We start from the raw sequence: 15,144 nt of genomic DNA on the forward strand, positions 1-15,144 counted from the left end.
GTTTCTCTTACTTTTAAATCCGCTACTGTATTTTAAACCTTTCCCTGCTGCTAGGCTTTATTTTGGTTTTATTTTAAACTGTAGTGTTAAACTTTTATGTTATGTTTTATAGGGCACATTTGCACAATCCCGGCGGCCAATGGTGGCATGGAGCCCCATTGCAGAGAGGGTTACAGAAACAATGCCCCCCCCCCAACCACACAACCATGCTGAGCAGCACAATTTACCTACCTTCCCCAAGGCACACCCCCTTCGGAGTCCTCCCAGGTCAGCAGCCACACATCCCAGTGGCTACCTGGTGGCCGCACCATCTGTTACTAGTTAGGTCTTGGCCATAGAGGTCTGCCAAGTGGAGCAGAGTGGCAGCAGCATTTCTGGCTGCTCTAGGCAACCATCTCCATGGTAGATCCCCATTACTCTCCCATACTCCCCAACATACAACACGGTAAGCCATCGTGGGGCCCTTTACCCCTCCTGCAGAGCGTGGGTTACAAGGGTGGGTAACTAATTAACCCCTTGAAGGTGGGGAGAATGCCCCCCCAACTTGTAAACCCCTCATGGGTCACTCCCGGAAGCTGCCCACCATGGGCTAGCGTGGCGTGCGAACCCAGCCGTACTGTTGTACTTCATAGTTGTAATTATTGTAAACTGCCTAGAGAGCTTTGTCTATTGGGCAGTATAGAAATGTAATATATACAATAAAAATAAAAATAATAAACTAGCTGTTGCTTGACTTATTTGTGCAGTGAAGCCAACCCTGAGCAAACCTCCTTTTTGAACTGCATTTCTGAACCTCTTAGCTTCATACCCCTGGGAATCAAAGCTCTAAAACTGGGTGCCAACTGAAAACACAGAGTTTTTCCAAGTATCAGGATAGGAAACTCAGCCCAAGGTTAGCTTTTGGACATGCTTACTTTAGAGTTCTTGAAAGTTATACCTAAACATGGTATTTTCTGGGATCTGGCTCTTGCAGCATTTGCCCCTCCTCTGACAAACTAATATATTCCTGTTTGTCATTCAGTTAATTTACAACAGACAAAAGCATGCAGGTATACTTTGGAATAGCAAATATTTGCCTCTCAAGATCCCACTCACTGGACATAACATCATTGCAACTTGTTTTCTTTTTCCCGTGCTGGATTCAGAAAAGTAAGAGAGAAGCTGTCCTGTTGGTAAGATACAGACATTTGAATTATTTTTTTAAAATATACAGGAAGGAAAGTAGATTAAAAGTAGTTGCTGATTAATGCATAACTGAGATTTGTGTTAGTGAATTTTGAAACGTAACTCCTACTTTAAAATGCCTTTATATTTTTAAAAGGGAAATGTTAATAGCTGCACAGAGATTTGTAACTTTTAAAAAAGAACGTGCTATGTTTTGAACTTTTTGTTCTTCTGAAAGCGATCACTTTAAGATGACACATCTACACTCATTTCTTTGCCAGAGTGCTTTCAAGGTATGGTAATATTTTCCAGGCTGTTATAAGGCAGAAGCTTGGAGATATATATATACATATCCAAGAAATATATTCATTGCTGGACAGTAGAAGTGTCCAAGTGGTGGATCGGGAGGCACTTCAGCTGCAGAATAGAATACACGTATTTTGCGAGTAGGTTTGCTTGCAGTGGTTCTGAGACACAAGAGGGTTTATGGGTTTCACTTCTGAGTCGAGGTTTGGAGCATGTCTTTATTATTATTATTATTATTATTATTATTATTATTATTATTAACATTTCTATACCGAAGCTCTCTGGGAGATTTACAAAGATAAAGAACATTAAAACTACAACATACAGAAATTAAAAACCATTTACATAAAAAAAACACGCGAACAGACAATATACACAAAAGAAACATATATCTAAAACAACTTCAAACAATCTCAAAAGCAAACAAGCATAACCATAAGACATTCCAGGATCAATCAAAACTTATCATATGCTGCCAAATCCCTGGGAGAAGAGAAAGGTCTTAACCTGGCACAGAAAAGATAACAGTGTTGGTGCCAGGCAGGCCTCATCGGTGGGGGCTACCACCAAAAAGGCCCTTTCCCTTGTCACTGTCTTCCGAGCTTCCCTCGGTATAGGCAGCCAGAGGAGGGTCTTAGATGTTGAGCATAGTGTATGGGTATGTTCATGTCGGAAGAGGCACCCCATCAGGTATTGTGGTCCCAAGCCATGTCAGGCTTTTTAGGTTAAAACCAGCACCTTGAATCAGGGTCGGAAACATACAGTCAGCCAGTGAAAGCGGGCCAGAGTCGGTCTTATATGTTCAGACCTTCTGGTCCCCGTTATCAATCTGGCTGCCGCATTTTGCACGAGCTGCAGCTTCTGAACCATCTTCAGAGGCAGCCCCACATAGAGTGCACTGCAGTAAGCTCTGTAGATGAGTTCCAACTAAAGGCATAATTTCATTGGTAATTTCATTACATTTCATTCATGTTTTCTTGTTTTCAACGTTCTTCGTTGTTGATGTTTTTATTGTGTTAAGGTTTTGTTGTTTTTAATTGTTGTACACCACCTCAGTGGGGGTTTTAGCAAATAAGGTGGTATATAAATGTTAATAAATAAATACATCGGTGAGCCCTTTTCTTTGTCCAAATATTTAGGATCAGTGGCGTGCAAGCAACTGTGGAATGGCACACACTGCTTGATGCTGCTGTTGAACATCAGAGGTTGTCTTATTCCAGGTTCTCATTCTATTTGTCCATCTAGCTGAGTACTATCTGTTCTTCTGACTAGCAAGAGCTTTCCAGGGTCTCAGGAAAAAGTCTGTCTTATCACTGGCTACTGCTACATGATCCTTTGAGATAGAGATACCAGGGATTGAACCTGGAACTTTCTGCATGCAAAGCATATGCTTTACGGCTGGGCTATAGTCCCTCCCTACGTCTCTTTGGAGTTTACAGTTATCGGGATGGAACAGCTAATGTATTAAAAACCATGGGGTACAGTGGAATCCACCATCAGTGCATGTAGCTGGACTAAATGACAAACAACCTATGATTTTATCTCCCTGATTCAGCTATGGACATATATGTGTGTAGAAGCAGGTTTCTACGTGTATATCCCTAGCTGGATGAGGAACTGTGAGTGCAAATAGGGGCCACGCACACACCGTTCCTGGGCCCATCAAACAGCAGACTGCTATACGCATGCAGCTCTGATTGGATCAGCCTTCCCCAACCTGGTGCCCTCCAGATGTTTTGTACTACAGCTCCCATCATGTACTACAGCTCAGCCAGCATGAAAGCAGGGTTAGATCATTGAGGGATGCAAAGGGGGGGGGCTGGATTCAGTCCTTTCCTTCTGCCCTTCTTCCCTGCACAAAAGATAATAGACACAATTGCTACTGATTTGACCCTGACTACATGCACTCAAGATCTTCCTGCTGTGTATAATTGCAGTTGCATCAAGGCCAATGTTCTTCATGGTATTTGAACATCAATTTGGCATTTATGAGCCTTTCTACATAAGGCTCTTATTGTGCGCTCGTGATTGCTCACTCATGGTAATTTATGGGTCCCTTACATGACGTTGTCATCCTCCAAGTCTTCTCCTGCACTTTGCAAGCAATATCCCAAGGTTTTTTTTCCTAACAAGGAAAGTCTGAATGGCGTTATAGAACCCGCACGTAATTGCACAATTCCGCTATACCACAGCACCACCTAGTGCTTGTGTATTGGAACATATAGAAAGGCAGAGAAAGAAACCCCCCAGAAAAAGAAAAAAAAACACGTGTAAAGGAGCAGATCTTAATGCTGCAAAGAATCCGGAAGCAGAAACTTTGGTAGAACTGTGGGTTAAGAGCTTCATGTAGAACAGCTCAATATCATTTAGAAAAATATGACTGTCTCTCTTCTCTGATCACTGCTTTCTTTTCTTTTTCCGATGATGATGTTGCAATTTGTTTCAAGTGAACAGCAAGAATGATGGCCACAATTCAGTGAAATGTTGCGCATGTGCACAAGTGATGCATGAGCATCAAGGATGATTGAGCTATTGTTCCTCCAGCTGTTGCCCCTGCCAAACTGTAAGGCCCAGTTTAAATTCAGGGGAGTCTAAAAAGAGTCTTGGAATATTGAGAAAGAGGCTCTCATGAAGGAAAAACAGCCTAATGAATCCCACAAGGGAAGGGAGTGAGCCATCTGCTCATTCCAGCATCATATTCTGTGCTACAATCCATGAACCATTTTAGGCTGGTTCATAAATGCAGTGCCCCCTCCTCATGCTGCCATCTTGGCAGGGCCAGCTCCGGGTTTAAGGGGGCCCTCAGCCTAGTATCCAGTGGTGAACCCTGTCTTGCAGTGGCAACCTCCCCCTGACTTACTCGGCAGTGAATGGGTGGAAATGTTGGGTAGCGGGCGGCTGAGTCTGAGAACCACAACTTTAATTTCCCACCATGCTTCCAATGTAGTGTTGCTCCAAGGCATGGTGAGAAATTGAAATGGTGGCTCACAGGCCCAGATGCTTTTTTTTTTTTTTAAGGGGGGCAGAGCAAGCACTGGCAGCTGCCTGAGGATGCTATGTGCTGATACCAAGCCTGCCTCTAGGCCCGGGGTAGGCAACCTTTTTGGCCCTGTGGGCATATTTGGCAATTTGAGAAACTGTCCCAGACACTTCCATCTTGGCGGCTGGATGCATTACAGGAGGAAGCACTGGCCTGCAGCCACCCGCCATCTTGATTTCCTAAGAATGTCTCTGAGCCCAACACCTGGCCGAGAAGCATTTGTAGGAAATGAAGATGGCAGGGCCTAGAGGCCCTTGCTTTCCTTCATAGTGATCTCAGCTGCCAGTAAGAAAAAAAGGTTAATTTAAAAAATAAAAGAAAGAAATGACGGGGCTTGGGCACCTCTGCGGGCACCAAAAATGTTGTGTGCCCACTTTCACTATGTTACCTAGCCCTGCTCTAGGCTCATAGCCTGACAATTTATTATTTTATTATTAAATTTATTAATTGCCCATCTGGCTGGTCACCCAGCCACTCTGGGTGATGTACAACATACAATAAAAACAGTTTAAAACAATACAATTCTACAATAAAAACATTTTCTAAAATACCCTAACCCACCCCAAATGCCTGCCTGAACAACAACGTTTTTAATGCACGACGGAAGCTCATTAAAGAGGGGGCATGACGGAGTTCCCTAGGGAGGGAGTGGGGGCCACCACAGAAAAGGCCCTCTCCCTCATCCCCACCAGTCTAGCTGTCCTGGCTGATGGGACAGAGAGAAGGCCATCCAAGGCTGATCTTGTTAAGCGGCCTGTCTGGTGCTGCTGGAGGCGCTCCTTAAGATAGGCTGGGCCGGAACCATATAGGGTTTTAAAGGTCAAAACCAACACCTTGAATTTGGCCCGGAAAACAACTGGTAACCAGTGCAACTCCTTCAGCACTGGAGTGATGTGATCTCGCCGGCGGCTGCCTTTAATCAGGCGAGCCGCCGCGTTCTGTACCAGCTGCAGTTTCTGAACCGTCTTCAAGGGTAACCCCACATAGAGCGCATTACAGTAGTCTAAACGAGAGGAGACCAGGGCATGTACTACCGATGGGAGCAGATGGTCGGGAAGGAAGGGGCGCAGCCGCTGTATCAGATGGAGTTGATACAGCACTGTCCAGCTCACAGCTGACACCTGAGCCTCCATGGACAGCTGGGAGTCCAATATGACCCCCAGGCTGCGGACCTGGTCTTTCAAGGATAGCCGTACCCCATTCAACACCAGGTCAACATCCCCCATCCTCCTCTTGTCTCCCACCAAAAGTACCTCGGTCTTGTCAGGGTTCAGCTTCAACCTATTCCTCCCCATCCAGCCACTCACCGTCTCCAGACATTTGGACAGGGATTCTACGGCCAACCTTGGTGAAGATTTAAACGAGAGGTAGAGCTGCATGTCATCCGCATATTGATGACACTGCACCCCAAACCTCCTGATGATAGCCCCAAGCAGCTTCACATAGATGTTGAATAGCATCGGGGAGAGGATAGAACCCTGTGGCACCCCACAAGTAAGTGGCCACGGGTCCGAAACCTCCTCTCCCAGTGCTACCCTCTGGTACCTGCCAGAGAGGAAGGACCGGAACCACCGCAATATGGTGTCCCCAATGCCCAACCCCTCCAGGCGGTCCAGGAGGATACCGTGGTCAATGGTATCGAAAGCCGCTGAGAGGTCGAGAAGAACAAGGAAGGAGCATTCACCCCTATCCAGAGCCCTCCTCATATCATCTACCAAGGCGACCAAGGCCGTTTCTGTCCCATGCCCAGGCCTGAAGCCCGACTGAAATGGGTCTAGATAATCAGTTTCTTCCAAGTGTGCCTTCAACTGCACCGCCACCACCCACTCCTCAATCACCTTGCCCAAAAATAGCAGATTTGAGACTGGGCGAAAGTTGTTCAAAACTTGAGGATCCAAGGAGGGCTTCTTTAAGAGCGGTCTTATCACTGCCTCCTTGAGGGCTGATGGCATCACTCCCTCCTCAAGGGAGGCGTTCACCACCGCCTTGATCCCCTCACCCAGTCTCTCTCTGCAGCTCATAATGAGCCAAGATGGGCAAGGATCAAGTAAGCAGATGGTTAATGCTTAAATTGGTTTGCTGCTCCTTGTGTGAAATGTGGATGATGTATCCGTGCCCATCTCATTTCCTCCAGTGGTGGCTGAAAGTGTTCTTTTGTTTGTTGGTTTAAAGCCACCAACATCATGGGAATCACTGTATTTCTATTTTATGTTTCAAACATTTTGCTCTGCCTTTCCTTGTGGGAGCTCAAGGTGGCTAACAGTAGAATTCATACATTTATGGTGCAATCTTATGCATTTTTAGACAGAAAAAAGTCCTACAACTCCCAGGATGCCGGGAGTTGTAGGACTTCTTTTCTGTCTAAACATGTGCCCTTAACAATTTAAGACATCTTTATAGTATGAAACAAAACCCACCAAACATTAAAGTGCAGAAACAGCAGCCGATGATAAAACAACAACAGCTGTCAAAATATTTAAAATATTCAAAAGGCAGAGACGGATGAAAACAGCATGTTAAACATACTAAATGCCTTCCTTAAAAGGCAGGTGTTTGCCAGCTAGGGATGTACAAAAGTCCCTTACCTGTATTGAAATTTGATTTGCAGTGGGGGCGAGGTGGTCTCTCCCTCCCCCCGAAATTCTGGCCGGGGGAGGAGGCGCTCCGTCCCTCACCCCCGAAATTCTGGCCGGGGGGGGAGGCGTTCTGTCCCTCCACCCCCAAATCCTGGCCGGCTGGGCTGCAAATGGCGGCGGCCATAGCCGCCGCCATTTCCGTCCCTGCAGTCAGCCGTGATAGGCTACGTAAATGTTTACGTAGCCTATCATGGCTGAGTGAAAGAAAAAAAAAATGCACGTAAGCAAATGGCGGCGCCCATGGGCGCCGCCATTTGCGTTCCTTATTTTGGTATGTGTGGTCTACGTAAACATTTATGTAGACTACAGCGAAAATAAGGGGAACGCAAATAGCGTAGACGCTACACTATTTGCATTCCCCTTATTTTTGCCGTAGTCTACGTAAATGTTTACACAGACTAGACGTGCCAAAATAAGGAACGCAAATGGCGGCGCCCATGGGCGCCGCCATTTGCATACGCGCGGTTTTTGTTTTTGTTTTTCACTTAGCCGTGATAGGCTACGTAAACATTTACGTAGCCTATCACGGTATTTTTTAAAAATCTAGCCGTGATAGGCTACGTAAATCTTTACGTAGCCTATCACATTTCTTTGTTGTTGTTGTTTTTTTACTGGAAATGGTGGTGGCGGCAGCCAGTCGGCAGACCAGCTACCGCAGCTGCCGCCGCCGCACCACCACCAGAGCCGCCACCGCCAGGAGGATTCGCCCAAGGTAAGTCCCGTCCCGGGGGAGGGGGGGGCAGATTGTTTTGCCACCAATTTCGAATGCAAGTGCATTCGGCCTCCCTGAGATTCGTGGTGAAATTCTCTGACATCCCTATTACCAGCTTCTGAAAGATCCCAGCCTACCAGGAACCTGTTTAACCGGTTCTGAAGAAGGTGCCTTGGCTGCCAATATGCTTCAGAGCCAGGTTCAAGGTGTTGCTGTTGACATATAAGGCCTTCAGTGGCATATGGCCTGTTTACTGGATGGAGCAATGTTTTTCTTATGTATTGCCCTGGCTATTAAGATCTAGATCTCTCTTTTTTGGGAGTTTTTGTGGAAAAAATCAAATTTCTCCAGCTCCATGCCAGTGGAACAAGTGCCTGGAATTTGGCAAGTGGGATGCGTCGAGGGGGGCTGAGAGGGGCCCAGGTTTCACATGCACGCATGGAAACAGGGAGAAGTTGTTGTTTGGTCATTAAGTCATGTCCGACTCTTCGTGACCCCATGGACCATAGCACGCCAGGCCTTCCTGTCCTGCGCTCTCTCCCGGAGTGTGCTCAAGTTCATATTCATTGCATCGGTGATGCTATCTAGCCATCTCATCCTCTGCTGTCCCCTTCTCCTTTTGCCTTCAGTCTTTCCCAGCATCAGGGTCTTGTCCAGTTACTTTTCTCTTCGCATTAGGTGGCCAAAATATTTGAGCTTCAGCTTCAGTATCTGTCCTTCCAATGAGCACTCAGGGTTGATTTCCTTTAGGATTGACCGATTTGACCTCCTTGCAGTCCAGGGGACTCGTAAGAGTCTTCTCCAGCACCACAGTTCGAAGGCATCAGTTCTTCGGCGCTCAGCCTTCCTTACAGTCCAGCTCTCACAGCCATACGTTGCTAATGGGAAAACCATAGCTTTGATTATACAAACCTTTGTCGGCAAGGTGATGTCTCTGCTTCTTACTATGCTGTCTACGTTTGCCATAGCTTTCCCCCCAAGGAGCAAGCGTCTTTTAATTTCATGGCTACAGTCACCGTCTGCGGTGATCTTGGAGCCCAAGAAAATAAAATCTGTCACTGCTTCCATTTCTTCCCCTTCTATATGCCAGGAAGTGATGGGGCCAGATGCCATGATCTTCGTTTTGTTAATGTTGAGTTTCAAACCAGCGTTTGCACTCTCCTCTTTCACCCTCAACAAGAGGCTCTTTAGATCTTCTTTGCTTTCTGCCATTAGGGTGGTATCATCTGCGTATCTTAGGTTGTTGATCATTCTCCCGGCAATCTTAATTCCGACCTGTGATTCATCCAACCCGTCGTTTCTCATGATGTACTTTGCATACAAGTTAAATAAGCAGGGCGACAATATGCAGCCTTGTCGTACTCCTTTCCCAATTTGGAACCAATCAGGTGTTCCATGTCTGGTTCTTACTGTTGCTTCTTGGCCCTCATACAGGTTTCTCAGGAGACAGGTAAGGTGGTCTGGTACTCCCATCTCTTTAAGAATTTGCCACAGTTTGTTGTGATCCACACAATCAAAGGCTTTAGCGTAGTCAATGAAGCAGAAATAGACATTTTTCTGGAATTCTCTTGCTTTCTCCATGATCCAGCGAATGTTGGCGATTTGATCTCTAGTTCCTCTGCCTCTTTGAAACCCAGCTTGTACTTCTGGTAGTTCTCGGTTCACATACTGCTGAAGCCTAGCTTGTAGGATTTTGAGCATAATCTTGCTGCCATGTTAAATTAGCGCAATTATATGGCAGTTTGAACACTCTTTGGCATTGCCCTTCTTTGGAACTGGAATGTAAACTGACCTTTTCCAGTCTTGTGGCCACTTTTGAGTGTTCCAAATGTGTTGGCATATTGAGTGCAGCACTTTAACAGCATCATCTTTTCGGATTTTAAATAGCTCAGCTGGAATACTGTCATCTCCGCTAGCTTTGTTGTTAGTAATGCTACATAAGGCCCACTTGACTTCACTCTCGAGGATGTCTGGCTCAAGTTCAGTGACCACACTATCATGGCTATCAGGGACATTAAGATCTTTCCTATATAGTTCTTCTGTGTATTCTTTCCACCTCTTCTTAATCTCATCTGCTTCTCTTAGGTCCCTGCCTCTTTTGTCCTTTATCATGCCCGTCTTTGCTCAAAACATTCCCTTGATATCTCTGATTTTCTTGAAGATTCTGTTTTCTTCCTCAATTTCTTTGCATTGTTCATTTAAGAAGGCCTTCTTGTCTCTCCTTGCTATTCTCTGGAACTCTGCATTCAGTTGGATATATCTTCCCCTTGCTTTTCGCTTCCCTTCTTTCCTCAGCTACTTGTAAAGCCTCATCAGACAGCCACTTTGCTCTCTTGCATTTCTTTTTCTTTGGGATGGATTTCGTTGCTGCCTCCTGAACAATGTTACGGACCTCCGTCCATAGTTCCTCAGGCACTCTGTCTATCAGGTCTAATCCCTTAAATCTATTCCTCACCTCCGCTGTATATTCATAAGGGATATGATTGAGGTCATACCTGAATGGTTTAGAGGTTTTCCCTACGTTCTTCAATTTAAGCCGAAATTTTGAGAAGAAGCTCATGATCTGAGCCACAGTCAGCTCCAGGTCTTGTTTCTACTGACTGTATAGAGCTTCTCCATCTTTGGCTGCAAAGGACATAATCAGTTTGATTTCGATATTGACCATCTGGTGATGTCCATGTCTAGAGTCGCCTCTTGTGCTGTTGGAAAAGAGTGTTTTCTATGATCAGCGTGTTCTCTTGGCAAAACTCTATTAGCCTTTGTCCCGCTTCATTTTGTACACCAAGGCCATGCTTGGGAGAAGTTACAGCTCTTTTATTTGGGAGGTTTTGTGGAAAAAATCAAATTTCACCTGTGCCTAACACACAAGCCAGTGGGCCAAACTGCCTGGTCTTTGGGGGTGCAATGCCCTCGAGGGGGGCTGAGAGAGGTGGGAGAAGTTACAGCTCTTTGCTTTGAGAGTTTCTGTGGAAAACAACAGATTTTAATTCTGGCTAGCACAGAAAGCACTGGTCCAAACTGTCTGATAATTTGCAGATGGCCTCATCTCCAGGGGAGTCAAGAGATCCCCAAATTTCATGCCTACCTCATAAAAATTAAAAAAGTTATGACCATTTGTATTTTCCCATGCAAGTCAAAGGGAAAACGCCAAAAATGGGCGATCCGGATATCCGAACCTCGCTTCAGATCCGGATCCGAGTCAAAGCAGAGGGGGTCCAAATTGATCCCAGGCAGATAGGGGTCACTTCAGAGGATTCAAAGCGGATCGGGAGGTCCATGCACAGCTCTAACAGGCACCTCAACTGCAGAATTCTCTCCCCCTTCAGTTATGGTTGGTGCGGAGTCTTATAAGCCGTCAGCACCAACTGAAGGCCAACTGGATTCGCCCAGGCTTTTGACTAAAGTTGTGTTGCTGTGTACATTACTATTTATCTCAGGGGTGGGGAACCTCTTTCAGCCCAATTCAATCTAGGATGAGCTCTTGGGGACCACATTCGGGGGGGGGGGGCAGCGAAACCACAAAACATACCAGCATATTTTAGCTTAAAGCTCTTACTGATAGTAACTTAAACTGTAAGAGAAGCAGGTCATTAAAGGTCATTTCAACCTTTTTAGAATGGGGGGGGGGACTACGCAAAAGCTAAGAAACTACCAAACAACCTGTGGTTGGGTGAAAGGGAGTGGAGCCTGGGGAAGGCGGCATGGCCACCTGGGGAAACCTGGAGGGGTGAATTTGACCCCCAGGGTGGCTGGATTTGCTTGCAGGCCTGAAGTTCCCCACCCCCATTCTATCTCTTAGGTGCGCTCCCTGTTTTTTGGATTATCGATGGTATGATGTTACTGTGTTTTATTAATATTGTACCCCACTTTAGGATTATTTTAGAATGAAAAGCATATAATAAATAGCATAAATAAATAATAAAATAACAGTGATGAGGCAGTGAGATGGGCCTCCCATGGGAAGGGAGTTATGTATACACTACTCACAGGAAGGTGCCAGTGCATTTCACTGGCATCTACTGGACCAGATATGATCCCTGCAGCAGTAGCCCTCATAGCTAGGGATGGCGGAGAATTCCACCATGGATTTCAGTGAGGCCAAATGCACTGGCATTCAGCCCCCCGAAACCTGTGGCAGAATGGCCTCCCACCCCCCACCACCCTGCGGAATCCCCCTGGGACGAAGCTTAGCTGGGGTGGATGCAGAGGTGGCGGCGGCGGTGGCTCCGGCAGCAGCTCCAGCGGTGGCGGTGGCGGCTGGTCTCTCGGCCGGCTGCTGCGGCCGCAAATGGCGGCCATCATAGCAGCCGCCATTTGCATCCTGCCAGGCTGCCGTGATAGGCTATGCAAGTATTTACGCAGCCTATCACAGCAAAGAGCAGGGACGGAAATGGCAGCCGCTACGCCGTTTGCACCCCTGCTCCTTCCATGATAGGCTACGTAAGTATTTACGTAGCCTATCATGGTAAAGGCAGCCACACAAATGGCATAGTGGCTGCTGTTTGCGTGGCTGCCTTTACCGTGATAGGCTACGTAAATACTTACGTAGCCTATCATGGAAAAAGCAGGGGCGCAAATGGTGTAGCAGCCGCCATTTGCATCCCTGCTCTTTGCTGTGATAAGCTACGTAAATACTTAGGTAAGTATTTACGTAGCCTATCATGGCAGCCTGGCAGAAAGCAATTGGCGGCTGCTACGACGGCCACCATTTGCGGCCGCAGCAGCCCGGCCACAGCCGGAACTCCAGCTGCAGATGGCCCTGGCCAGCAGCTTCGCAGAGCCACCGCGGAGCGGAGCCAGCCAGGGAGGATTCCGGGGGGAGGGACGGAGCGCCTCCCCCCCCACTGCGGATGTCCCTGCGCGGAGCCAGGTAAGGGATTCGTACATCCCTACCTCATACGTACCAAAACAAATTCTTTAGGGCTGCCTCTTGTGTGAACCAAAAGGAGAAGGGGACGGCAGAGGATGAGATGGGTAGATAGCATCACCAATGCAATGAATATGAACTTGAGCACACTCCGGGAGAGAGCGGAGGACAATAAGGCCTGGCGTGCTATGGTCCATGGGGTCACAAAGAGTCGGACACAAGTTAATGACTGAACAAGCTTGTGTGAACCAGATCTTAGCAATGGACTCCCTTGTGGGACTATTCTGAACTGAGTGGACTGGAAAATGCAGCCCGTGTGGAGCTGCCATTGAAGTGCTGCCTCAAGCTATGTATTGATTGATTGATTGATTGATTGACTGATTGAATTTCTTAATCACCCATCTGGCCGGTCACCCGGCCACACTGGGCGATGTACAGCACTGCAACAGTTTTAAAACAATAAAATTCTACTTTAAAACATCATATTTCTAAAAATATCCTAACCCACCCCAAATGCCTGCCTGAACAACCACGTTTGACGGGGTTCACCTTAGGTGAGACATCTGAGGCATGCTGCAGGAAGTCATGGGGTTGGAGCACCTTCTTTGCAAGGAAAGACATTGGGGCTTTTGTTTACTGGAGAAAAAAGAGGACAAGAGGGTGGGAAAGAGGTTTATATAATGTTATGTGTAGTGCAGAGAAAGTGGATGGAGAGTTGTCTCCCTGTCTCATAATACTAGAACTCAGGGTGATCCAATGAAACTGGCTGGGAGTAGATTCAGGAAAAGCAAAAGAAGGTGCTTCACACAAATGCATAAATTAATTTATGGGATTCAGAGTTGGGATGGATGAATCGGTCTATACCCAATCCATATCAGTTTCACATGTACTTCATCATGAGTCTGTTCCATCCAATTTCTGCATCAGCATGATTTTTTTTTTAAAAGACCATGAAAATTTGCATTCATTTTTGTACACAACTTTTCCTAACGTACGCATTTAGCATGCCACTTTCCCTAACACGTGCATTTTGGGATGCACACTTTCAGCCAAAAACTACATCACAAAATTTGGAGAAGTGTGCAGTCCAAAGGATAACTGCGTTCTGGCCCACATATTCATCTAGGGTGTGTAAACTAGGTCAGTTCATTTAAAAAATGAAGACAAACCAAAACTCTCCAGTATCCCTCACTGCCACTAAATGTGGTGATGGTCCCTGGCTTAGTTGGCTTAAAAGGAGGATTGTACAAATTCATGGAGGAGAGGGCTATAAACAGCTGTTAAGAATGATTATATTGGGCCAAGCAGAACCTCCCTCTTCAGAAGCAGTATGCCATTGAATGCCATTTGTTGGGGAGTGACAATCGGAGAGGAATCTTGCCCTCATGTCCTAACTGTGGGCTTCCCAGAGGCATCTGGTTGGCCACTGTGAGAAATAGGAAAGATGGTCCTTTCCTCATCCAGCAGGTCTGTTTTTGTGTTTCAGCTGAGAGGGAGCCTCCAAATTCACTTCATACAAGTTTTGCCTTTGGCAAAAGGTGGAGACAGCCTAAGGATCTGCAGCACTCCCTAGGAAAGGCTGCTAGGCTTACTTAAACTCAAAAGGGCTAGCAATGTTTTTGTCGACACAGTTTGCATTAAGCAAAACATAGAAGTGAATTTGGAACTAGTGTTGCTCATGGGGCACGGAACGCTGCTACCTTTCCTTCCAAAGCGGTACCTATTTATCTACTTGCAATTTCTTGCTTTCGAACTGCTAGGTTGGCAGGAGCTGGGACTGAAGACGGGAGCTCACTCCGTCACGCGGCACTCGGGTCTCGAACTGCTGTCCTGCCAACTTTCCGGTCTGCAGTTCAGCGTCTTAACCACTAAGCTACCGCAGCCCCTCATGGGGCTTCCACACATCCCTAAACCTGTATTGTTTTCATATATGCCAAAGGGCCAAAACATATGTTTCTTTAAACCTGTGTCTAACAGCTACATCTTTTTTCTTTTCTTTTTTTTTTAATTACTCTAGCGTAAGTTCAGGGGACCTGATCCAGATCTTAAAAGCCTCCTATCTCCCATGCTAGGGTCTTCATAAATGTCGCCCCCCTGCATCTACTCTAGAGGGGGGGGAAATGAAACCTGCTAGACACCGATTTACAGTAATGTTTGTATTGCTCCAAAGCCTTTTTAAAATCAAGTTCTTCATTTTACACCCACCCACCTCCCTTGTCCTTCAGATGCCTTATTCAGGGCAGGGAGAGGGGGACACATTATTCCACATTAATCTGGATACATCTCTACAGCAGCATTTTTCGTATTTCTCCTTTCAAAGCCCAAACCTAGAATGCTCCATTTCAATTTGTGATCTAATCAAACTGGCAATGTCATACTATTTCTGTAGAATCCCAACATCTCATTTCTGTAGACATCC

General features: G+C 46.3%; 1 protein-coding gene across 1 annotated transcript in view; it reads left to right on the forward strand.

Annotated features, from left to right (window-relative positions):
• The first annotated feature begins 1,076 nt into the window (after positions 1 to 1,076).
• Positions 1,077 to 15,144, forward strand: part of SERPINA10 (serpin family A member 10) — a 34,191-nt gene continuing 20,123 nt past the window's right edge. Inside the window, exon 1 of the mRNA XM_084840049.1 lies at positions 1,077 to 1,172. The gene's annotated coding sequence lies outside the window, so the exon portion shown is untranslated. The remainder of the gene's footprint in view (positions 1,173 to 15,144) is intronic.

The sequence above is a fragment of the Heloderma suspectum genome, chromosome 1 (assembly GCF_057233095.1).
Source record: "Heloderma suspectum isolate Gila_16-S chromosome 1, 16-S_ref, whole genome shotgun sequence".
NCBI lineage: Eukaryota > Metazoa > Chordata > Lepidosauria > Squamata > Helodermatidae > Heloderma > Heloderma suspectum.